General features: G+C 40.9%; 1 protein-coding gene and 1 non-coding gene across 2 annotated transcripts in view; both read left to right on the forward strand.

Annotated features, from left to right (window-relative positions):
* The window catches only part of GNA14 (G protein subunit alpha 14), a 185,293-nt gene that overhangs the window by 65,459 nt on the left and 94,891 nt on the right, over positions 1-24,943 (forward strand). The gene's annotated exons all lie outside the window — the stretch shown is intronic.
* TRNAN-GUU (transfer RNA asparagine (anticodon GUU)) lies at positions 16,268-16,343 on the forward strand. Its single transcript has one exon. It is a non-coding gene; the product is annotated as a tRNA-Asn (tRNA).

Below are 24,943 nucleotides of genomic sequence, written 5' to 3' on the forward strand. Positions count from 1 at the left end.
TGAAAATATAGAATAAAATTGGACGTTGGCAGAAAACTCTGCAGTGGTGGCTGTGTAATTATGGCCCATTTTTGAACCCTAGTTTTCTCGTCTATAAATTAAGGTAATACCTCTATCACAGAGTCAATGAGCATTAAAGTAGGTATGCTCCGTATTTAGTTGGAGCTCAGTAAATAACTTATTAAGTTTCTGATATTCTAGATGCCACTAATTTAAGGTGTAGTATTAATTTAATAACAAGAAGCTATTAAAGAATGTAAGAGGAGATGACTATATTAAATACCCATGTAGGTTATACATTGTATCCTTACTTCAGAAACATTAAAATTTGAGGGCTCATATATTGCCAGTGGAAATGTAAAGTGATAGTCACTTTAGAAAACCTCTTGCCAGTTATACAAATGATTAAACATAGAGCTATCATCTGACTGAGCCGATGTACTTCAAGGTGTCCATCCAGGGGAATTGAAACCTAGGTCCACGTAAAACTTGTCTCTGAATGTTTATAGAAATATTACTCATAACAGCCAGGAGGTAGAAACAATGCAAATTTATATCAACTGGTGAATAATAAACAAAATGTGGTGTATCCATACAGTAGAATATTACTTGGCAATACAAAGTACTGACACATGCCACAACCTGGATGAACTTCAAGATACTTTATGCTTAAATGAAGGAAGCCAGTCACTGAATACCATGTATTGCAGGGTCTCACACTGAAACGTCCAGAATAGGCTGGTCTGTAGAGACAGAAGATAGGTTTATGTGGTTGTCTGAGCTTGGGTGGTGAGGATGGGAAAAACTTCTACTGGGTACAGAGTTTCTTTTGAAAATGATAGAAGTGTTTTATAAGGACATTATGGTTATGATTGCACAACTCAGTAAATACACTAAGCCATTAAATTATACACATTAAATGGATAGGCTTTGTAGTATTAGATTTCAACAAAGCTATTAAAAATTTGGGAGGTAATTGGTTTAGAATTAAGGGCATATATATTTATTTGTCTGCCTTAAAGAAAGAGAAACAACTTCCTCCAAACAAACAAACAATAGCAACAAACAAAAGTTTATTAGTATAAAATTCTCAGTCCTAAAATTCATGGATATTTTTCCTTTGTGATTTATGCGAAAAAAAAAAACCCCATATATTTTCCCCCAACGGTTGTCTCTACTTCCAGTCCGACTTCTTTCAGGGCTAGACAGAGACCTTCAAAGCCAGTGAACCCAGGGGAGAAACCCAAGTCCGAACATAGCCTTGGTCCTTTCTTCTTCCTGCCTTCAACCCTCCCTGGACTGACCCCCAGCGTCTATGCTGAGTGATGTCCTGGTGAGTTATCACTTCCTCACTGTTCTCTAAGCTCATAGGAAGCAGGGGCCATGTCCATCTTGTTCGCAGCCATTCTATAGGAACATGTAGTAGGTGCTCAGGAAACCTGTTACGCAGGACAATTCTTGCCCCCCCAGCACTGGACAGAAGTTTCTAAAACACCCGTACCTTACTTCCAGGCTCTGTCTGCTAACAGGTGTTTCCCTTTCTGAGTTGTGCCATCTTAGAAGTCCAAATGCCAATAATCTCTGTGCCACTGTGCTGACAGGACCATGATCCTCTTGGCCTCTCTTATTAGTTACCACCTCATGGCCAAGATCCAGGAAAGAGCGTGCCTGGAACATGTTTCAGTAGATGCTATTAGCAAGAGTAAGATCAAGCCACCTTCCGCAGGGAAGAAACTTTATTTTTCTACTCCATTTTTAAATAAGAATTCAAAGAGATACATTAGGTTGATTGAGTATTCAGTTTAAAATGCATCTGGAGCAGTAGAGCCCTTTCACAGAAAGGTAGGCCTGTGTATGGGACTTGGGTTTCTCATCGTGGCTCGGCTAAGCAGAAGGTTCTTTCTGCCTGAGCATTGGCCAACTCATCTGATTTGGAGTTCCCCCTGAAACTGTCAGGTTGCCGAGAGAACCTTGCTGATCTCAGAAGTGCTATGACATTTCTTCCACAAATTGAATCCCATTAGGGATTCCTGAAGGGTAAGTCTGATGCTTCAGTTGCATCTTTGCTACCTTCCCTAGGCCAGCCAAGGCATTTGCTAGGGGCAGCCAGGTTTGTCGTGCCACCTGCTGCAGATCACGAGTGGGCACTGCACAGGACAGTCTCTGAGAGACTCTACCTGCCGCCCTTCCCTGCAGTTTCCTCCTCAGGGTGATTGCTGACAGGCATTCTGCCCACCTCCCACCAGCCCCTCCAGTGTGCACAACTCTGCCAGGTCCTCATTTGTGCCTCTGAACCGAAAATACAGGTCTAACCTGTAGGCTTTTATACATCTCACACTCTTTAAACAAGTATTTGAATTACGCTGGACGTTCTAGGACATGTGCTAGGAGCTGTGGATGGAATGATAAACAGGAAAGACTAGATTCTCTTTCATCGGGGAGTTTACAGTTTAGCCTCTCCTTTTTCTTCCTCCTCTTTTTTCTCTCTTTCCTCCATACCTTCTTTTATTATCTAGAATCTTTTAGGGTCAATATATGAAAGTCAATACATATTAGTTTAGAGCAAGACATGGTGAAGGTTATCACAGCTCTTGTTATGATGGCCATAATTTGAATACTTTTACTCTGGCAACTGCCCCACAAAACATTTTTAAAACGTGGGGGGGAGGGTGCGGGGGATGGTGACTAGTCACAGTGAATCATAATCGTTTCTGCATTCACCTCGTTTCACATTCTCTCACACCAACAGTGGATTTGTGGTTCAAAATCTCTGCAGGAAAAAAAGTTAAAATTAGTTCTTTATTAGGAATTCATATTCAACAGAGGAAGCACATATAGTCATGATTTTCCTAAAAAGCTTTATGGCTATAGAGTACCTTACATTTGACTTATGTAAAAAAACTGGAAACATGAATCATATTTGCTACAATTTGCATTTTTGTAAATATAAAAATTGAAAATTGGAGAAGGTAAATAGTCCTATTTCCTTAAAAAAATTTTTAGGTAACATGCAAAAATGGGAACAATGCATTTCATATAAATATTACCCCTGGATTTGCATAACAGATTTAGATCTATAATCTATGTCTCTTGCTGATTTATTTGGCAGGATCATCTCTAAACAATAAATATACAGTATGTTTTAGAACAAACATCTGCCCCTGGCACATGACTTGTATTATCAGTTGCTTACACATGAAGGTCATTCCAAGGGCATCCTTTACTGAGAAAACAGATAGTGCTGTAGATAAACACATGTAATTTAAAAAAATTGGCACAGTGTTTAAGACTTGTAGCTCAGTCTCCTAAGATTCAAATTTTGGCCACAGTTGAAAAACAGAGAGATATATTAATTATATAGTTAGTTAAAAATTAACAGTGTCTGGCCCTGGCTGGTTTGCTCAGTGGTAGAGCATTGGCCCAGCATATGGATGCCTGGGATGGATTCCCAGTCAGGGCACACAGGAGAAATGACCATCTGCTTCTCCATCCCTTTCCCTCTCACTTCTCTCTCTTCTCCTTCTGCAGCCATAGCTCTATTGGAGCAAGTTGGCCTTGGCCACAGAGGATGGCTCTATGGCTTCTGCCTCAGGCACTAAAAAGAGCTTGGTTGCTGAGTAATGGAGCAATGCCCCAGATGGGCAGAACATCACCCTCTAGTGGTCTTGCCAGTTGGATCCTACTTGGGGTGCATGCGTGAGTCTGTCTCTGCCTCCCCACCCCACTGAAAAAAAATTAACAGTATTTGAACCCCAAGTGAATTATGTTCTGAGATGAAAGAAGATAGTTTTTAGAATGATAAGAAAGATTAAACTTCCAAATATTTTACTTAAAACTCTGGGATCTAAAGTTATATTGTCACTCTTGTTGATTGTAAGAATTCAGACTAGTTCTTATATGCTGAGACCTTTTGAATTTTTCCAGGCTGTATTTATTTGTTCTTTAATAATTAATTTGAATATTCTCATGTATGGTCAATGGGAGAGGAAACAGGCCTGTCCACTCTGGTGGGAAATTTGGAGGTGTCTATAAAAATTTCAGCAGCACAGGCAATTTTATGACATCTGAGCTATCTCTGAGAAACGCTCCCACATGTGGAAAGAAATTCATGCATCACTGGGTTTCTCCACCTCACTGTTTTGACATTTCTGGTCAGACAGTTCTTTGCTGTGGAGGCTGCTCTGTGCATTGTAGGATGTTTAGCAGCATCCCTAGTCTCTACCTAGTAGGTGCCAGTAGCATCCCAAGTTGTGACATCCAACAATGTGTCCAGATATTGCCAAATATCTCCTGTGTGTGTGTGTGTGTGTGTGTGTGTGTGTGCAAAAATTGCCCCCTATTGAGAACCACTGATGTGTAATAATGTCCACTAGGGCATTTTTTTTTTTGGTCATGTCAAATGAAATACAAATATCCTAAGTGTTCATCATTTAGTATACAGCCATTTAATAGCAATATAATATATACATATATAATATATTAATCATTGCATTATAAAAGTAAAAAGGAACAAGTGAAATTGATTGTAATGTTGTATTTTATTTAATCCAGTATACCCAACATATTATCATTTCAACATGTAATCAATATAAAAATTGAGGTATTTAATATTTTTCTTAGTAGTAAATATTCTACTGTAGTGTATCTCTGTTCATACCAGTCTCACTGAAGTATTCACTAGCTGCATGTAGCTACTGGCTACCATATTGTTTATATATATATATAAACAATCCCAACCACCCTCTGGATGCTTATGGTTCTCAACCTGGGGAATAACCAGGGAGCAACCTGGACCTACCTTGGACAAATTGAATCAAAATTATATATATATATATATATATATATATATATATATATATATATATATAAAATTTTTGAGAGAGAGTGAGAGATACAGGAAGGAAGAGAGAGAAGTTGAGAGAGGGTAAGAAGCATAAACTCAAAGTTGCTTTCACTTAAGTTGTACTGAGTTTCTCCTATGTGTCTTGACTGGGGCTGTGCCAGTGTTCCCTTGCTCAAGCCAGTGACCTTGAACTTTTCATGCTAGCAACCTTCGGACTCAAGCTGATGAGCTTTGGGATTGTGTGGGCGATTCCTCTGCTCAAGTCAGCGACCCCGTACTGATGAGCCTGTGCTCAGAGCCAACAACCTTAGGGTTTCAAACCAATGACCTCAGCATTCCAGGTCACTTTATCCACTGTGCCACCACCAGTCAGGCTGTGGTTACCATATGAGATTGAATAGATTTAGAGAAATAGCCTTTGAAATAACTGTGGCATGTTCATACTATGCATCAGTTAAAAATAATGAGGCAGTGAAATGCTTCATTGGAAGATTCAAGACATATAAAGTGAAAACAGCAGAACAACCTGCATGGTATGCCATTAAAAATTATTTTGAAAACTGAAACATCATGTATTTTATATATATGTATTTTCACTGATCTAGCAGTGCAAATACATATGTATGTAAATAAATGGAAAAATTTCTGGAAGAGCACCTGTCATTAAGAGAAAACTGGAGTTGTGTCAGTGGAGGTGGCTGAGGCAAAATTTAACTTAATGTCTTAACAAAGATAAATGTACTCATGTATGACTTGTATAATAATAAATGCTTTTTAAAGTGAGCTCATTAGTTCTAACCATGTCACGGAGACAGTGACTTCTTGGAGACCAGCTAGAGTGCACCGAGGGGCCTAGGGGAGACCTCTCACAATCCTCTATACAGGTTTCATGAGAAGGCCCGCCCCCCAGTCCTTATGGGTATTTATTGATACACACAGATAGAAGCAGGGACAAGAATGAGGAAGTCAGGAAGCAAAGAAGAGAATGAGGAAATCAGGAAAGGGAACTTGTTTAGAGCAGACAAAAGGGCAAGCAAAATAGCTAAATATCCCCACCTATTGATTAATCAGAATTGCTAATTCTATCCCTATGTGCTGTGTTCTGCACAGTACTGCATTCAGTACTTTTGTCAGTAAAGCCACTGTGGTTTTTGCCTCAGGGCACTGAACTCTGTTCCTGTTGTATTTTCCTATTCAGGGCCTCTACAGAACCATCCCAACCACCACTGGATGCTTATGGTTCTCAACCTGGGGAATAACCAGGGAGCAACCTGGACCCACCTTGGACAAATTGAATCAAAATCCTGAGGGTCTGTCTTAAGCTCCTCAGATAATTCTAAAGTGTGGCCAGAATTGAGAACCATAAACATGGAAGAAGGGGTAGACTGTGTCCCAAAGCAATTATCCATGGGCATGTCTCAGACAACAAATTTGATAAGGATCTAATGAAAGGTCCTTTGAGGCATTTTGTGCTGGTGAGGGGTTTCTGTTGTTGAAGAAGGACCAATCTATATTTCAAAGTTAAAATAGATAAAATGAGTTGAAGGATGCATTTGTCATTATTTTGTGAAAATTGACTTGTCTGACAAGAGTCATTCTAATCCATGGCCATACAACTTCATGTCAATTTTGCTCAAAAGAGTCTGTTGAAGTAGTGCTGGTTTTCTTTAAAGCAATTCTAAATAAACTGTAATGACATATGTGACAGCAGGATCCAAAGTTTTACTCCATAGAAAATTGCCTATTAGATAGGTCATAAAAGAAAGAATTATAGACTTTAAAAGTTATTCCCTTAGATTCATGAGCACATCATCACTATTTGGAGACATGAGATTAACCATCCTTGATATTTAGAAAGTACCACTTCAACTGGACTGATAAGAAAAATCTCCTTTAAGAAACATTTTTCTATTGCTGTTTTCTGCCTGAATGCATGGCAGTCACAATGTCAGTGCCATTCTGGATGAAACTAATATAATTTCATTTGACAAGATAAGCCCCTTTGAGAATCAGGCATATTTTACACTTGGTCTGGGATCAATATTAGTTGAGGAGGCAGTTCATTTACATTTCTCCATCATTGGCTTCCTCTGGCTTAGAAATGAGACAAATCAATGTTTGGCAAGAATTACACCCATTATCTGTCCTTTCCTAGGCTTTGACAATACCCAGAAATTGCCTGGTTTACTGAACGGGCCATTCATTTGTCCTGGAGTTTAAAGGCACATGCTCATGTCACCATGGAAACACTCACATCCTAAGGAAACAGATTCAATACCTCCCGCCTAATGATAATACACAGTTTGAGCTGTGAAGAGAACAGGGGATCTATGTTAGGCTCCCTTGCTGAGATGACGGCGTTTCCTAGCTCCATAAATCTCTTCCTCAGTTGGCTGTAGTCCCTGGGTTTACATTTGCTAGGCAGTAGAAAGAACATGGTGAGAGGTTTGATGCTTTAATCCCTTGCCACTGAGTAACTGTATTTATGTGAACAACACATACCAGATCTGTTTCTTATGGATTCTGAAGTTGCTGAACATTTCCAGCAGGAACCTATATTTGCTTCTAGAAGCCTAGAAGTCTGTTATTGGGATCTAACTCTAGCTGGGGCTGCTGGTTTGTTAGGAAAGGCTCAATGACCTGAAGATGATCAATTCAGGGAAAAGTCTACTTAAAGTGAGCCCGCTAAGAGTGGGGCCCAATATTTCAGATTATTTACTGGAAGTGGGGAGTGGATTAATTGGGGTTTCATTTTGAAAACTTAGACAACAATTATAAACAAAGTTATCTGATCTTATGTTTTGAAAAGTTTAGGTTATACTGGCAAGAATGGTTGGAAATATAGGTTGAATTGGACATAAAACAAGTATTGCATTTTTTGTTATAAAATTTCAAGCACAGTTAATAGCTAATGTGTGCTTTCCTACACCTGAGCCTTTTGCCACACACCAGCAGCCCCTTTTAATCACTCAGACCATGACCTCTTCACCATCCACTAGGTTCAGCCTCCCCATTCAATGTTACTGTCTCCTATCTAGACTCATCCTTTACTCTCTCGGTGACTCCCTTCTACGCCCTCCCCCTACCTCACATCTGAGAGTGGTAATAACACTTCTGTATTCTAGATTATCCAATTTATATTCAAACATCCTCACTTAAGAATAACTTTTTAGAAATGAGTTTCCTAAGAAATGCCTCAGAGACTGGGAAAGTGAAGCAGATTTCAGAGGGTGGGGAATTGTGAAGAAAAATGAAGTACCAGGCAGAACATATGAGACTTGGCTCTGGAGCCCTGGGTTGTAGTTTTAAACTGCAAGGAGGCCCCAGGGAAGACATTTAACTTTCTGAGCTTATTGGAAAAATGAAGGGGCTGGGTAAGATAACTCCTAAGGTCCTATCTGATTCCCTACTCAAAAATATTATAAATTGTTAATGTAAAAATATGCAAATTGCCCTGGCCGGTTAGCTCAGTGGTGGAGTGTCGGCTTGGCGTGCGGAGTCCCGGGTTCGATTCCCAGCCAGGGCACACAGGAGAGGTGCCCATCTGCTTCTCCACCCCTCCCCCTCTCCTTCCTCTATGTCTCTCTCTTCCCCTCCCGCAGCCAAGGCTCCATTGGAGCAAAGATGGCCTGGGCACTGAGGATGACTCTGTGGCCTCTGCCTCAGGTGCTGGAATGGCTCTGGTTGCAACAGAGCGATGCCCCAGAGGGGTAGAGCATCGCCCCCTGGTGGGCATGCCAGGTGGATCCCGGTTGGGTGCATGCGGGAGTCTGTCTGACTGCTTCCCCATTTCCAACTTAAGAAAAATACAAAAAAATAAAAATAAATAAAAAATAAAAATATGCAAATGATACCCAGGATTTTGTTTGTTTTTGCCTCTATTCTTTTTTTCTAATATTAATTTGAATAATTTTTATTGACCTGTAAATTGATGTCCTATTTTTTTCTAGAATTTCTGTTTGATTCTTTTTAAAATGTCCATTTTTCTGATAAAATTTTTCATGTGTTCAAACATATTTTCTACCTTTTTCCTAGATTCTTTAACATATTCTTCATAATTTGTTTAAAAGCCCTGCCAAGTAATTCAATATTGTGGTCATCACTAATTCTGCTTCTAATGAATGATTCTATTCTTGACAATTGATTGCTTGTTTGCCTCACGTATTTATTTTTATTTAGAATTACTACTTCTGTTGAAGATGAATAAAGTAACAACATAATGTCATTCCCATTTTAGCAATAAGAAGAGATGAATAATTTATAAAAGCAAAGTTTGTGTTTGTTTGTTTTTCTCTTAATTCATCAGACAGGTTAAAACAGAAAGAAATCAAAATGAATACCATAGACTGTGTGGCTTATGAACAATAAATTTATTTCTCACTGTTCTGGAAGCTGGGAAGTCTGAGATCAAGGTGCCAGAAGATTCTGTGTCTGGTCCGAGCCTGCTTCCTGGTTTTTACTATGTCCTCACATGGCAGAAGGGGAGTCAAGCTCTCTGGGTCTCTTTATAAGGATACTACTCATAACCTGTTTCACCCTCATGACCTAAGTACCTCCGAAAGGCCCTACTTCTTAATACTATCACCTTAGGGATTATATTGATTATATTTTAAGATATTAATTGGGGGAGCAGGGACACAAATATTCCATCTACAGCATTCTTACTCTTAGATAGATAGATAGATAGATAGATAGATAGATAGACATATGTATATATACATATATATCAATACATACACCTACATGCCTATATGTGTATTTAAGTTTTTTAAATGAATATTTAAAAATTTTAGACCTCACCCCTAAACATTCCATTATCGATCTCCTAATAACAAGGTCATTTTCTTATATAACCACAAAACAGTGATCACAGCTAAGAAAATTAAATAATAATCCTATAGTGTTATATAATACCAACCTAGACTAGGCATTTTTTATTCTAAAAAAAATACTAAGTCTTTCCAAGGCATCTGCATTCCCTTATTGTTCCCAAAAGCAATGCATGAAAATTTTAACTTCCCCACACATTCACCAACATTTTGTTATTATCTGACTTTAATTTTTGCTAGTCAGATGGATAAAAGCATCACTTTTACATTTGCATTAAAAAAAAGAAAAGTCAGCCACAAAACATGTAATTGGAGTTCAAGATTTTATCTTTAATTGTTGAAGTATAAATGAGATCCCAAGTTGGCTTACAGCACAGGATAATAAGCTCCATATCTGTGAGCAATTTAGAGCACGACGCTTATATTTCTGTGAAAATTTAGGAAGGAAAAATAATGCAGCTCAATTCTTTGCTTTATAAACATAAAATGTTTTGACACAATTATCTTGGGGATCTGAAATTTTTTCAGTAAAGTATCAACAGTTAATGTCATTTTAAAATTCATTTAAAATGGATAACCTTATACTAGAATAAGAGCCTACAGGATATGAAGCTCTGATGCTGAGACTAGGGAGGAAATAGAACAGACTGTATTCCTGTTCCTAGTCACAGTATAACTCATACTAAACCTTTAAAAGGAATTTAGCCAAAACTCTTAGTTTTAAACTTGCGCAACTAATAGATATGACATGCTTTGAACCAAATGGGCATGAAATTTTATTTACCTGTTTATGCATAAGTAATAAAAACAAACACTCTATCCCTGCCACCCAGTGATTACCACTATTACTATTTCATGACTACTGTTTAACTAAAGTGTGTGTGTGTGTGTGTGTGTGTGTGTGTTTATTCAGGCATAAAATAATCCAGATCAGTTTCACCTTAAAGTGACAGTAACACTATTGAATGTTTACTATGGGCTAAGTACTGATATAAGTGCTTGTTCTGTAATCATTCCCATTTTCCAGAGGAAGCCATTGACGTTCAAGGTTAGGCAGCAGGAGTGACAGACCTGGAATTTGAGCACAGAGTCTTGACATTTACTATACTCCCTGCTAGCAATGTAGGGTTTAGGCATGACTTTTTCAGGTACTGTACTAGAAACATCATTCCATGACAGTAAGTACTCATCTGCATCAATCTTCTTGGCCATATAATATTTTCATTGTATGGAGTCAACATAACTGATTGATTTCATCTTCTACCATTGTATGATATATTTAATTTTATTTATTTATGTATTGTGTATAAAATGGTGACCACAGTCTCTTTGCATATGTCTTAAACCTGTCCAATAACTTCTTTTGGTTATATAGCCTAGAATTGGAATTTCTGGATAACATAATATCACACTTTAAATGATGTTGATCCAAGCTGTCACATTATCTTTCCTACTGCTGTGCACAGGTGCTTCAGGAATAAATTGGGATGGTTCTCTGTTTTTTTACATAGTCACAAACACTGGAATTTGTCAGCCTTGCTCCTTTCATGTACAAAATACTCTGATCATTTTAATTGCACTTTTTCATCACAGTGAGGACAAATATTTTTCCTGTGCCAACCTGTATTTTCTTTTAGTGAATTGTCGTTTTTTCTTCTATTGATGTCTTTTAAAGATCGATTTGCAATAGCTCTTTAAATGAAGAATATACATTTTTTTTGTTAGAATAGTTTTTCCTAAGTGAGGTCTTTGTTTTTGATGGATTTTTTTTTTTTTTTTTTTTTTTTTTGCATTTTTCTGAAGCTGGTAACAGGGAGAGACAGTCAGACAGACTCCCGCATGCGCCCGACCGGGATCCACCCGGCACGCCCACCAGGGGGCGACACTCTGCCCACCAGGGGGCGATGCTCTGCCCATCCTGGGCGTCGCCATGTTGCGACCAGAGCCACTCTAGCGCCTGGGGCAGAGGCCACAGAGCCATCCCCAGCGCCCGGGCCATCTTTGCTCCAATGGAGCCTTGGCTGCGGGAGGGGAAGAGAGAGACAGAGAGGAAAGCACGGTGGAGGGGTGGAGAAGCAAATGTGCGCTTCTCCTGTGTGCCCTGGCCGGGAATCGAACCCGGGTCCTCCGCACGCTAGGCCGACGCTCTACCGCTGAGCCAACCGGCCAGGGCTTGATGGGTTTTTTAAATGATGTGTTTTACATTCGTTTACAGCAAAATAGTCTGAGTTTCCCCAATGCAATATTAGACAAATATTCATCTTTACTTTCTTGAAGTATAGCGATCATTTAAATGTTTTTGCATGTAAATCTTTAATTCATCTGTGATTAATTTTACAGATGTTTTTATTTTTCTCTATGGTTAGAATCTAGTCCCAACACTATTTATTGAGATACCATTTATAAAATGTCAGGAGTGGTCCCTGGCACAGTTTTCTGGTGAATAACCCTTGCCTTACTCTCACCTGGTGTCTGTCCCTTGTCTTGTCTTAGAGAGACCAAGTCATGTGCTTGCCGAATCCAAGAGTTGGTTTGGAGGAGGCGAAACAATGAGCAGAATGAATAATTGAGGTCCCCATTTCATTAATGCGGCTGCTATGAATGATGTGTGAGAATTGTTGGCTTACTGAAAGCTTTTTTCCTGGGACTTGCTTTTCCAGCCGGCCATGTGATCACTAGGGAAATGGGAGGTTTGCTCATCTCTCTACTTCTCAAAGCCACCATCTTTCTTCCACCTTTCACCACCAATTCCCCCCAGAATAAGCCCCATGCCAAACAACCATGTAAATAAATGATCCCTCAGAATCTAGCTATTATAGGTTCTATTTTATTTTAGAACCTTTTGGGAAAAACTGACAGCTTGTGTGGAAATTCTTAATATAAAGGCTGTATTGCAAATATTACCACTCTAAAATTACTGCAGCTATTCTCTACCAGATCAGCCAAGAAAATAAAAATGATTTTTTTTTTAAAGACAAACAAAGAGCATGCCACCAACCCCCTTTTCTTTTATTTTTATTTTTTATTTATTCATTTTAGAAAGGAGAGAGAGAGGGGGAGAGAGAGAGAGAAGAAAGAGAAGGGGGGAGGAGCAGGAAGCATCAACTCCCATATGTGCCTTGACCAGGCAAGCCCAGGGTTTCGAACCAGCGACCTCAGCATTTTCAGGTCGACGCTTTATCCACTGCACCACCACAGGTCAGGCCCCAACCCCCTTTTCTTACTGTTTCTTGTTTTCCCAAAGGGGCTGTTCAGATCTAGTAGGAGAACACTCCTTTCCTCCATTCTCCACTGGATTCTCCCCAGTGGGGCCGGCGGGGACCAGACTGAGGAGCAGGGGAGGGTCCGCGAGAGAAGGCTGCAGCTCCAGTCTGGAGAGGGCTTCAGTACCTGACGGCCTTGCGACTTGGGGGTCACTTGAGAGAATGGGTGGGTGAGAGTGTGTATGTGTCTCTGATGAGATCCCAGTTGTTCTAGTCTCTCGACTAGTGTCTGCCCTGCGTGTACTTCATCGATGAAGGGGGCAGGCTGGGTGGACAGAGGTGAGTTGATGTCAGCCAGTGGTTGCCAGATATCACAATCCAGATGAAGAAAAGGAAAGACTCTGCTATCTGAGGACGGAGTTTGGATTGTAAACTTTATCAGTGGATGAGTAGAAATGGAATTTTCCAGGAATATGAGAAGATTCAGAATTTGAAATAGAATGAGGAGGAAGAGGAGGAAAAGAACAGCTAGAGAAGGCACAGCCAACTGTGTCAAAGAACACTGGCCAAGAATTCTCGATTTGGGTTCTGGCTGATTTGCAGGCACATTAAGTTCTGCTGCCACAGAGGCTGAATATTTTTTCCTTAAATCTACAATGGAAAAAAAAAGTCATCCACATATGTTGTGGGTGGGATAGGAGCAGTGGGAGACTAACACTCTACATAGAAATATTTACTGTCTTCATCAGGAAAATTAGAACTCAGCTTTCATTTTCTTGCAGGATTTAAAACGGGGACTAGATCCCTGGTATCATAACCAGTAAGGGAAAATCAGAATCTGATCTTGAGACCTAATGGAACTAGATTTCCAGTGTATGAGAGTGAATATAAACGTGGCCATTTAAATAAGTGTACTGCAGCCTGTAACCAGTCGGGTTTCTCCTGTGGACAGTCAGACCTTGGCAAAATCCTTCCAAGGCCATCCACTTCCAGCTCCCATCAGATTCTGTTTGGATTTCAAAGTGTAGATAACAGTTGGATTATAGCAGAATATATCAAATGTGATTTAATGGCTCCTTTGAAGAGATTTTTAAATGCATTTTTAAGTGGTATTATCAAATTGATTTCACACTGTAGTGCCGAACTTAAATTCATTTTATCATAATGCATGTGTTTGGAAGCTAGATGTGCACCATGATGATGGTTATTCAGGGTGGGTATTGAATTAATGGTATCATATGACATCATGCCCAATTGTCCTGAGTCTAGAAATACTGGCTACCTTAGAAGAATCTTCACATATTTAGCCAATAACATGAACCATTCTTTTATTATTATTATTATTTTATTTTTAGAGAGGAGAGAGAGACAGAGACAGAGAGAGAGAGAGAGAGAGAGAGAGAGAGGAAAGAGAGACAGAGAGAAGGAGGAGGAGCTGGAAGCATCAACTCCCATATGTGCCTTGACCAGGCAAGCCCAGGGTTTCAAACCGGCGACCTCAGCATTTCCAGGTCGACGCTTTATCCACTGCGCCACCACAGGTCAGGCTACACGAACCATTCTTACATGCTTTCAAAGTTTTCTTCAGTTCTTAAAGACCCTGGGTGAAAATCAGTTCTCTCTGTTTTAGTCTGTCATCCTTTCAAAAAAATATAAGTCAGATGTTTCTCTACTGGGTTGTAGAGCTATATACCAAATATACCTGGGCTAGGAATGTACATTCTTGGTAAACAGGAGAAATAAGATCATTTTTTAATTAAGATTGGTCTCTTTAACCTTGAGTTTATATCAAGCCATGGAGACACTTAACAAGGCCATGACACAGCCCAGAATACAAATAGAAACCCCTGGCTGATGTCCCCTTGCCACGACCAGCTCGCCCACAATGCAGAGGGTTTTACATGCACTCGAGCCATCACATCCAAGCTTTGTCCATACCCCCTCACAAACATCTGCGTCTTCAGGCCTGGGGATGTGTACACAGTTGAGATGTTGCCTCTCATAAGGATGATTGGGAAAGGGCCCACACAGGCCCTGGAAGTGGGCTTGGGGCCTTTGGGCAGTGAAATTCCAGGGTCTTGAGTGTCTGGAGAATGGTCTTGAAGCTGGGGAGAGGACATGCACTACCAATGGGTGTGTCCACTTGGCCCTGTGGCCTCACTGCTCCTTTGGGGGGAGAAAGGTAACAGAGGGCCAGAATGAGGTTGAAGCTCCTTGTCCAAATCTGAGGGTGGCTGTGTATCCAGCTCTGGAAAATGGGAATAACTGTAGGAAGTTGTCTCATTGGACCTTTTGTCTTTATCCAACACACACTTGAATGTCTGCTCTGTGCCGTTTGTTAGGCTAGGTATTATAGGAGGATACAAAATACAAAGCTATACTCTTGTTTCTCTTCATATCGTATAAATCTTTCACCTTTTACAAAATACAAAGCCTTTTTTAATTTAGTTGTATGAGAGACAAAAGCTGAACCAAGTATAATTATAAAATAACTGATTAATATGGAAACATGGTTGGCTCAGAATTGTTGAGTAGGGGAATTTGGGGTGAAATGAAGATACGGTGGCTGGAAGAGGAGGGCCCGTTTCAGGGTCCTAGGGCTCTAGAAGTCACAGAGTTCACCCGGCATACTCATGTCTCAGGGCTTCAGCAGGAGCCATAACTGTGTGCCTGGACCTGGTATAAGACAGTGGGGACTGGGGATAGAATGGGGGAGGATTTGTGCAAAATCAGTGAATCAGCCAATTTCAATGAAAAATGAAAACGTTGGATAATATACCATGTTTCCCCATGTATAAGATGCACCTTAATTTTGGGGCCCAAATTTTGAAAAAAAAAGTATTTACATTCTAAGAAAATATATTTTATTGATGCTGTAATTTTATACACCCTAACAGATAATGTCTAAAAACGCTCAAGAGAAACAGACTTTTCTTTCTTTCTTTCTTTCTTTTTTTGGTATTTTTCTGAAGTTGGAAATGGGGAGGCAGTCAGACAGACTCCCGCATGCGCCCGACCAGGATCCACCTGGCATGCCCACCAGGGGGCGATGCTCTGCCCATCTGGAGCATTGCTCTGTTGCAACCAGAGCCATTCTAGCGCCTGAGGCAGAGGCCACAGAGCCATTCTCAGCACCCGGGCCAACTTTGCTCCAATGGAGCCTTGGCTGCGGGAGGGGAAGAGAGAGACAGAGAGGAAGGAGAGGGTGGAAGGGTGGAGAAGCAGATGGGTGCTTCTCCTGTGTGCCCTGGCCGGGAATGGAATCGGGATTCCAGCACGCCAGGCCAATGTTCTACTACTGAGCCAACCGGCCAGAGCTAGGAAAAAAAAAATGTATTACATAAAGTTGTTCAACTCAAGTTTTATTCATCATTAAATTCATACAACTCCTGGCCCTGGCTGGTTGGCTCAGCGGTAGAGTGTCAGCCTGTTGTGCAGGGGACCCGGGTTTGATTCCCGGCCAGGGCACATAGGAGAAGCGCCCATTTACTTCTCCACCCCCCCCTTCCTCTCTGTCTCTCTCTTCCCCTCCCGCAGCGAGGCACCATTGGAGCAAAGATGGCCCAGGCACTGGGGATGGCTCCTTGGCCTCTGCCCCAGGCGCTAAAGTGGCTCTGGTCACGGCAGAGCGACACGCTGGAGGGGCAGAGCATTGCCCCCTGGTGGGCAGAGCGTCGCCCCTGGTGGGCATGCCGGTGGATCCCGGTTGGGCGCATGTGGGAGTCTGTCTGACTGTCTCACCCTGTTTCCAGCTTCAGAAAAATATAAAAAATAAATAAATAAAATAAAAAAATTCATACAACTCCTTATCACTGTCAAAACTCCCATCCATTAGCTTGTTCTCCTCTGTGTCTGATGACAAATCACTGTCTTCAACAATGAGTGCAAAAACAAGAGCAAAAAAGCGGGAGATGCAAGTAAACAACCCCCCTACAACCTCTGTATAAGACGCACCCAGTTTTTAGACCCCAAATTTTCCAAAAAAATGTGCAACTTATACATGGGGAAACATGGTACTGACCACCTAAAATGCGAATGGGATCCTTGAGTCCAAACTTTTGTGCTTGTTGCTAATGAAATTAAACTGATGTTGCCATGTTGATGCAGGAACTTAATTGCTCACCCCCATTTACTTCTGAAAAAGTCACTTTATTTTTTCTAAGATCTTTTTATTTTTCAATTACAGCTAACGTACCTTATTGTACGTACAACACAGTGATTAGACATTTATATAACTTACAAAGTGATCACCACCTCGATGTCAGGGGTAGCACCCACCTGACACCAGAGTTACCACAATATTATTGACTATATTCCTTACATAAAGTCACTTTATTTAAGGAAGTTTCTTCACATAGAAAATATGAGGGGGAAAGTTCTAAAGAGAAAAATTTTTAGCATCCTAGAAACAATCCAAATGGTGAGCAAGACAAATGGAAAGTGAAGCACCTTGTCCTTCAACCCTGGTTGGAGCTTTGAAAAGTTTGCCACACAGGTAGTCCCTGAGTTTCAAACAAAATAGGCTCTGAAAGGTTTGAAAATGTTTAAGTATTTATATGCACAGAAAGGTAAAAATAAAGACTATGTTAAGATATACATTTAAGTTGCATTTAATAGGTACATGTACCTGTTCCAATTTACATACAAATTCAACTTCAGCACAAACCTACAAAACCTGTCTCATTCATAACCTGGGGACTGTCTGTATTTGGAAAATGTGTAGAAATCTCCTATTATTCTTTTCATTTCTATAAAGTCCTGTAACAATCAGCTGCCTTTCTCAAGAAGGCCCAACACTAGGTTGAGAGAGAGTGCCCCCCAATTCATGATGAATTTGGAGTCTGTAAAAGTAAGCTTATTGGGAAATAGGGTCTTTGCAGATGTAATCAAATCAAGATGTGGTCCTTTTGGAGTAGAGCAGGCCTTGAATCCAATATGACTGGTGTCCTCATGAGATGAGTGGAATTTGGACCCAGACACACTCAGAGGAAGGATGGCCCTGTGAAGACAAAGGCACAGATCAGAGTCACGTTGTCACCCACTAGCGAGTGCCAAGGACTGCCAGCAGCCACCAGGAGCTAGGAAAGAAGCAAGAGACAGATCCTCCCTCAGAGCCTCAGTGAGAGGCTAACTATAACTTCTATTGTGTTAAGCCACGCAGTCTGTGGTACTTTAATATAGCAGCCTAGGAAACAAGCACTGGCACTCTTCCTAATGTCCCCATTATTGTTAGAAATGCCCCACGTTCCTGACCTCAAATGTTGTAATTCCAGTTGCTAATCTTGTCCCTCTAACTGCATTCAGTCTTCCCAACCATTCCACTCCCTTCTCCTCTCCATTCCCAGTTTTCTCCCTTTCACTTGTAATAACAATTAATATTTAAATACCGCTTTCTCAAATTGCAGTGGTTTCAATCCTCATGACAAATGATGACGGGACTGGTATTACTCTGCTTACTTAGTTGATGAGGAAACTGAGGCTCAGAGAGTTTAAATAATTTTTCTGAGGCCACACAGTTAACTTGTATGTTAAAGATCTGGGATTCTGATAAGAATAAGCCCTTTAGCTCTGACAAAAAAATACTAAACCCCAATTGGAGTTCCGGAGTATAGTTGTCTGTGTATTACCTTCTCCATTGTTTCAAAGAAAAGGCCATAATGCATGTCTATCTCATCAGGGTAAAGTGAGAATAATTCTCAAATCATTCTTCTTTGCTTCCCCACAGCTTTGGGGACCAACCCTGTTCCCATCACATCAAAAGCATCCCACTATTGATAGAACAAGAAAAGAGAGAGCTTATTTGCCTCTTTTTATTTGTTAAAGCATCAGAATTTTTTTATATGTTTAATTACAGCCTTAGGGGAGACTTCCAATGGCTTCTGGTAGAAAGTTTTTCCTATAAGTTGGCCATGGGAGCTCTAATTAATAGAGATAATAACTATCTCATACACAGATTTTCTTTTAGTTGAAATGACCTCTGTTGAGTACGTTTTCTCACTGCCAATAACAAAGCAGCTAGTTGGGTTCTCCTGTTCAGCTGGTTTTATAGCAAGGTCAAAAGTACATCCTCCCAATATAAGAAACATGTTAGTAACTCTCATAATTGTTTTATTGAAAAGCTGGCCTTTTTTCTTTTTATTAAGGTGAAGGTTACGGATTTTCTTATCTTGGGCTGTATGTTTAAGCAATAAAATAGAGTTGTAAGGCTGTAAGTTCTCTTCCAACCCCAACCTGGCAGTTATACTGAGGGTGCCTGTAAGATTTATTTGCTAAACCAGGACACTTTTGAGAATTAAAAAGATACTATTAATAATTACCTGAAGACAATAGGTATAAACTAGGGCTCGTACTGGGCCACTGGAAGATGAGGTCACTCTAATTCACCCTGCAGAAAGGAGTCCAACCACAGAGAGAGGGAGCTTGATGAGTGGGATTGGAGATGATTATTAGTTATGAATCATTACATTGGTTTTGAAAATTAGGCCCTGGCCGGTTGGCTCAGTGGTAGAGCGTCGGCCTGGCGTGCAGAAGTCCCGGGTTCGATTCCCGGCCAGGGCACAGAAGAAGCGCCCATCTGCTTCTCTGCCCTTCCCCCTCTCCTTCCTCTCTGTCTCTCTCTTCCCCTCCTGCAGCCGAGGCTCCATTGGAGCAAAGATGGCCCGGGCGCTGGGGATGGCTCCTTGGCCTCTGCCCCAGGTGCTAGAGTGGCTCTGGTCACAACAGAGCGACGCCCCAGAGGGCCAGAGCATCGCCCCCTGGTGGGAAGAGCGTCGCCCCCTGGTGGGCGTGCCGGGTGGATCCCGGTCAGGCACATGCGGGAGTCTGTCTGTCTCTCCCCGTTTCCAGCTTCAGAAAAATACAAAAAATTAAAAAAAAAAAAATATATATATATATATACTTAAGGAAATCTTTTGGTTATCTATAAGAGTAAGAGAAACATTGGAAAATTCTTACCCAAATCTTTTGGTCTTAGTCATTTGGAAGCTCATGCTTAGGGGAGGAAGGTTCAAAGGGACGTTGGCCTGGAGGACAGGAAACCAGGGAGTTGTGCTTGCCCACTTAGGTAATGATGCCAGCTCTAGCACTAATGCCCCACTTAGGCACTCAGTATATGCTCAGTAACTAATCATTGGAATGCTCCTGGCTGGTTGGCTCAGTGGTAGAGCATCAGCCTGGAGTGGGATGTCCTGGGTTTGATTCCCCGGTCAGGGCACACAGGAAAAGTGACTACCCCTCCCCCTTCTCTCTTTCTCTCTCTCTTCCCACAGCTTGATTGGTTCGATTAGTTCAAGCACACTGGTCCTGGGCACTGAGGATGGCTCTGTGGAGCCTCCACCTCAGGTGCTAAAAATACCTTAGTTGTGAGCATGGCCCCAGGTAGGAGTTGCCAGGTGGATCCCAGGTGGGGCGTGTGCAGGAGTCTATCTCCCCTCCTCTCACTTGGAAAAGAACAACAACAATAAATAAATAATAATGATTGGAATGAAAAAGCACATTGTGCTTTGGATTTTAAATTACTGATTCCCAGTACAACGGGAATTTCTTTCAGTGGATGAAGCCATAATGAAGACCAATTGATGAAAACTCTAGAGTTGAGTAAACACAAATTTGTTGATTTGGGGGCTGAGAGGAGAACGAAAGAGGGAGAACATATTTCATTTACTTTGAGAAAGACTCCCCTGAATTTAAATGGTAGGAAAGATTCCCAGGCTGCACGTTAATTGGATGGGGAGCTCTAAGGAAAGTGGTATCAGGTAATTCTTCCAATATTCAGACATTTATTGAGCACCAACTCTGTGGCAGGTGTTGGCCAAGGTGCTGGGGTTCAAGGTAGAGAAGAGAGTTTCTGATCTAAGGGAAATCACAGCCTAGTGAAAAGACAAATAAACATATAAATATCATGAAAAATGTAAAAATATTACTGTGTAAAGATCTAGCAGCAACAGGAAGAAACTGAGTCTTCTACCTGGGAATTCAGGGAGATTCATCAAAAAAAATGAGGCTGGAGCTGTGTCTGGAGCTGACTGGGGGGTCAGCAGGCCTACTGAGGCAGAGAAAGGAAAGCAGAAGTTATACGGCCTGAATTTTCAGTGGTTGATACAATCTTGCTGATTATCTTGCTATGACTTAAACTGAACCATTCAAGAGTAAAGTTACACATTTTGATGACATTGGTGGGCTGGACAACACTATATACCTATTTGTGTATATACTTAAATCTGAATAAAACAAATTTCATATTCTGTAGAGTCACAAGCTGGACTTCAGGAGAATGGTTTGTAACTATCCACGGTGGACAGGTGACAGTGCCTTGTATTTTCAAAGCCTACAGTTTCAAGTCCCCATGCTTTCAGCCTTTCCCTGATCCCACATTTAATGGCGCTGAAAGTTACTTTTGTTTAATATTTATTCTCATTTCAATGTATCTTTGCAGGTGGAGGAGTGTGGATAGAGAATGAGTCAAGTTCTCTGTAGTTGCTGGTGTTTCAGCAAAATGCTTCCGGGTTTCAAATGGTGCCTTGTCTTGTTGCCTGCACTTATTGAGGCTTAAGGATTTTAAGTCATTGTCTCTCTTTCGAGTTTCTGTGTTTAAGACATTTTTAATTGTCTCTCTCTTCCTTTTCCAACATGAACAAAGTCAAACTGTTAGTCCTAACTAGAGCAAAAACAACTTCTGATTTTAGACTCGTTCTTGTGTTTACTATTCTAGGGTTAAAGGTCAAAGTCTTGCCAGTGCCCTGGTGTTATGATTTCTTGATGAACAACACTTCTATAAGAATGGGCAAGTATTCATTTTTAGGAAGGGCACTGAACTGTGGAATATTCTAAAACCATTTATGAAAATGCTTCCTATTTGTCTTTTTGGAAAGTAAAACAAGTTTAAGACAGAGTCAACGAGCAGAAAGTGATCTCATGACCTTCCTTATGTGTAAAATGAGTTGTACTCTTAATGGAATCACTGATATTTTAGCTGGAAACCATAAAGCTTGTTTGAATAGTTTATCCTCTGTGTGGTTTATTCATGTGAAGGGAAAAGTAATTGATGTTCAGGGCATTTTCCAAAATAGAGCTTTGACATTGACAAGCACTTGATTCTTACGATTCTGTGTACTTGTCTACTCTTTACAGAAGGGTCAGAATAACACTTGGCAAGTAGCAAAGATTTCTGGATCATGTGACTATATACAAGAAAAGCATATTGTTCAATGACAACTGCTTCCTGATGTTAAGCAGTTAGTACTCAGCTAAATATTTTTATTGATTTTTTTTATTGTGTAGGTAAATAGCTTCAAATTAATTTAGAGTGAAAATTAGCCTTGTTGTATTGCATTTGAACTTTTAAATATGCTTCTGGCAAATATGAGAAGTACATTATTTTTGGTACTTCCAATTAGAAAAACAATTATTCAAAAATTCTTTGTGATCAAAAATTGTTAACGTGACCTTCTGGCTTTGCCTGATATCAGAAATTAAGTTTGGACTTGAAAATACTTTCTTGACCAAAATGAGGCCCAAAGATTACAGAAAGTGAAGGGAAATACTTAGAATTGCTATTGTTATTGGTTAGTTAATAAAGATGATTCTGCAGATTAATGAAATAAGGAAACTGTCAAATATAATACAGTATCTTTTGAATTTTGCTTCATTGTTCTATTGTTAGTTTTTTTTTAAAATCTCATACTGTCTATTGAGCCTTATCACTTAATTTTTTTCAGCTTTCTCTCTCTCTTTTTTTTTTTGTGTGTATTTTTCTGAAGCTGGAAACCGGGAGAGACAGTCAGACAGACCCTTGCATGCGCCCGACCGGGATCCACCCGGCACGCCCACAAGGGGGCGACGCTCTGCCCACCAGAGGGCGATGCTCTGCCCCTCTGGGGCGTCGCTCTGCCGCAACCATAGCCACTCTGGTGCCTGGGGCAGAGGCCAAGGAGCCATCCTCAGCGCCCGGGCCATCTTTGCTCCAATGGAGCCTCGGCTGTGGGAGGGGAAGAGAGACAGAGAGGAAGGAGAGGAGAAGGGGTAGAGAGGCAGATGGGCGCCTCTCCTGTGTGCCCTGGCCGGGAATCGAACTCGGGACTTCTGCACACCAGGCCGATGCTCTACCACTGAGCCAACCAGCCAGGGCCAGCTTTCTCTTTTTGATTCAAAAGCTTTGTATTCATCACTCTTATTGAGAGAGCAACCATAAACCCTATCTTCAATTATTTTCAGATCTGTGTTGCCTAGGACATTGCTCCTTCTTCTTTTATGGTGAAAAATTGCACCTCCTCTATTTGCAATCACAGAAGCTAGGGAAGGTGACATGGTCATGATGTGATAATAAGGCCAGGCAGAAGGAGGGCTGACTTGAATAAGTAAATCTTTATGACACTTTAAAAATATTTTTCCTTTGGAATTGGAAAACCTGAGCTTACACAGGATATTTTATTCATGCAAAGTGAAATTAGAGCTTGTTATAGGGCCAGTCAGACTTGAACTGAGAATGACCCAGGAATCTGCATTTTTATTGAATATCATCCCTCCACTGGATTGCACTTGGGTCGGTATCTCAATCCATCAGGCTGTGGTAACAAAATACCACCGACTGTTGCTCAGCAGTGCCCAACCTTGGTGGTACCTGACTTCCACTTTCAGCCTCCAGACTGCAGGAAATAAATTTCTGTTGTTTATTGTACTTTTCACAGTCTGCATACTGAGAGTTGCAGACTTTCAGGTGCCACCAAGGTTGGGTTCTGATGAGTCCTCCCTTTCAGATTGTGAACTTCTCCATGTATTCTCACGTGGTGGAAGGGGCAAGGGAGCTGTCTGGGTTCTCTCTTATTACGGCACTAATCCCGTTTGTGAGGGCTCCATCCTTATGACCTAATCTCTTTCCAGAGGCCCTTAAGTTTTCAGTTCATTAGGTTAAATTTGGGGGAAGGGGACACATATAAACATTCAGACTATAGCAGCAGCGAATCACTTAGAATTTTCCCCACTGTTAGCCAGATTCTCTTATCATTTAGTGTCTTTAGAATAATAAGTTCCAAGATTGCAGCTCTCACACTACAGAAACTCTCACTACATGGGAGTGCACGTTAATGGGGGCCAAACAGAGTACCCCAAAATCTCATCACCATCAGTTCTCTGTGCTGCTGAGAACATGCCTGTTTAAACAAGCCAAAAGGATTTTTTTTTAAACTTATCTATCTCTACTACCAGGAAACCCTGAAGCAGAATCTGAGCTTATCTCTCTGCGTGGCTGTCATTGGGTCTGAGTGTCCTCATCAGAAAGGGCAAGTGGCCAGGCTACCTGCTTCTGTGGGAGACAGCTTTGTATACTTTGATTTATCCATTCAATTTCGAGCCTTCCTTTAGCTAGGAAAATCCACTTCCTATTGCTTTCCAAAACAGTAATTATCCCGGTGGTCTTAGTCAACAAATACCCACCCAAGAATATTTATGAGGCTCCTACTACGTGCTCTGTATTAGGCTCCAAATATTCCAGGGAGAAAGAGAAATAAAGCCCTGTGCTTATAGAGCTGATTTGGGGGTCACATCAGTATGTCCAGACCTTCTTTTAAGCCCATCGACCTCACAGATCATTAGACCTTGTGACCAATGTCCAGATTTGTGTTCTTATTTTTATTCTGCTTTGCATTTTGTTCTGTTTATATTCTGTAAAGCTGAGCCCAAAAGGAATGACCTCTGAAAATGGTTTTAGAAAACATCACCGCCGATTGAAGATGGCTCTGCTCATCTCAGAAGCTCTGTCAGCTCCTGGCCTGGGCTCTCGTGGGGGGGGGGGGGGGCATCTCTACCAAACATGGTAGGGTGAACTGGAGAAGTCAGCTTTCCTTTTAGGTGTCCTTGGTCTAGCACTTGGAAAGGACTTATTTTGCTTTGGCCTCTGTTCCCTCCTGGCTCCTAAAAAAGCAACTTTTTTTTTTTTTCTTCATGAGCCTTTCTGTGTATTTAAAATTAAGCTGAAATTTGAACCTCATATTACTTTCTCAAATCTCCAAAAGAATTTAGAACGTTAGAGCAAAGACGTTTTGTTGGCCCTTTTTCAATTGCATGAGTTTCAA

Source organism: Saccopteryx bilineata, chromosome 2 (genome assembly GCF_036850765.1).
Source record: "Saccopteryx bilineata isolate mSacBil1 chromosome 2, mSacBil1_pri_phased_curated, whole genome shotgun sequence".
Taxonomy (NCBI): Eukaryota; Metazoa; Chordata; class Mammalia; order Chiroptera; family Emballonuridae; genus Saccopteryx; species Saccopteryx bilineata.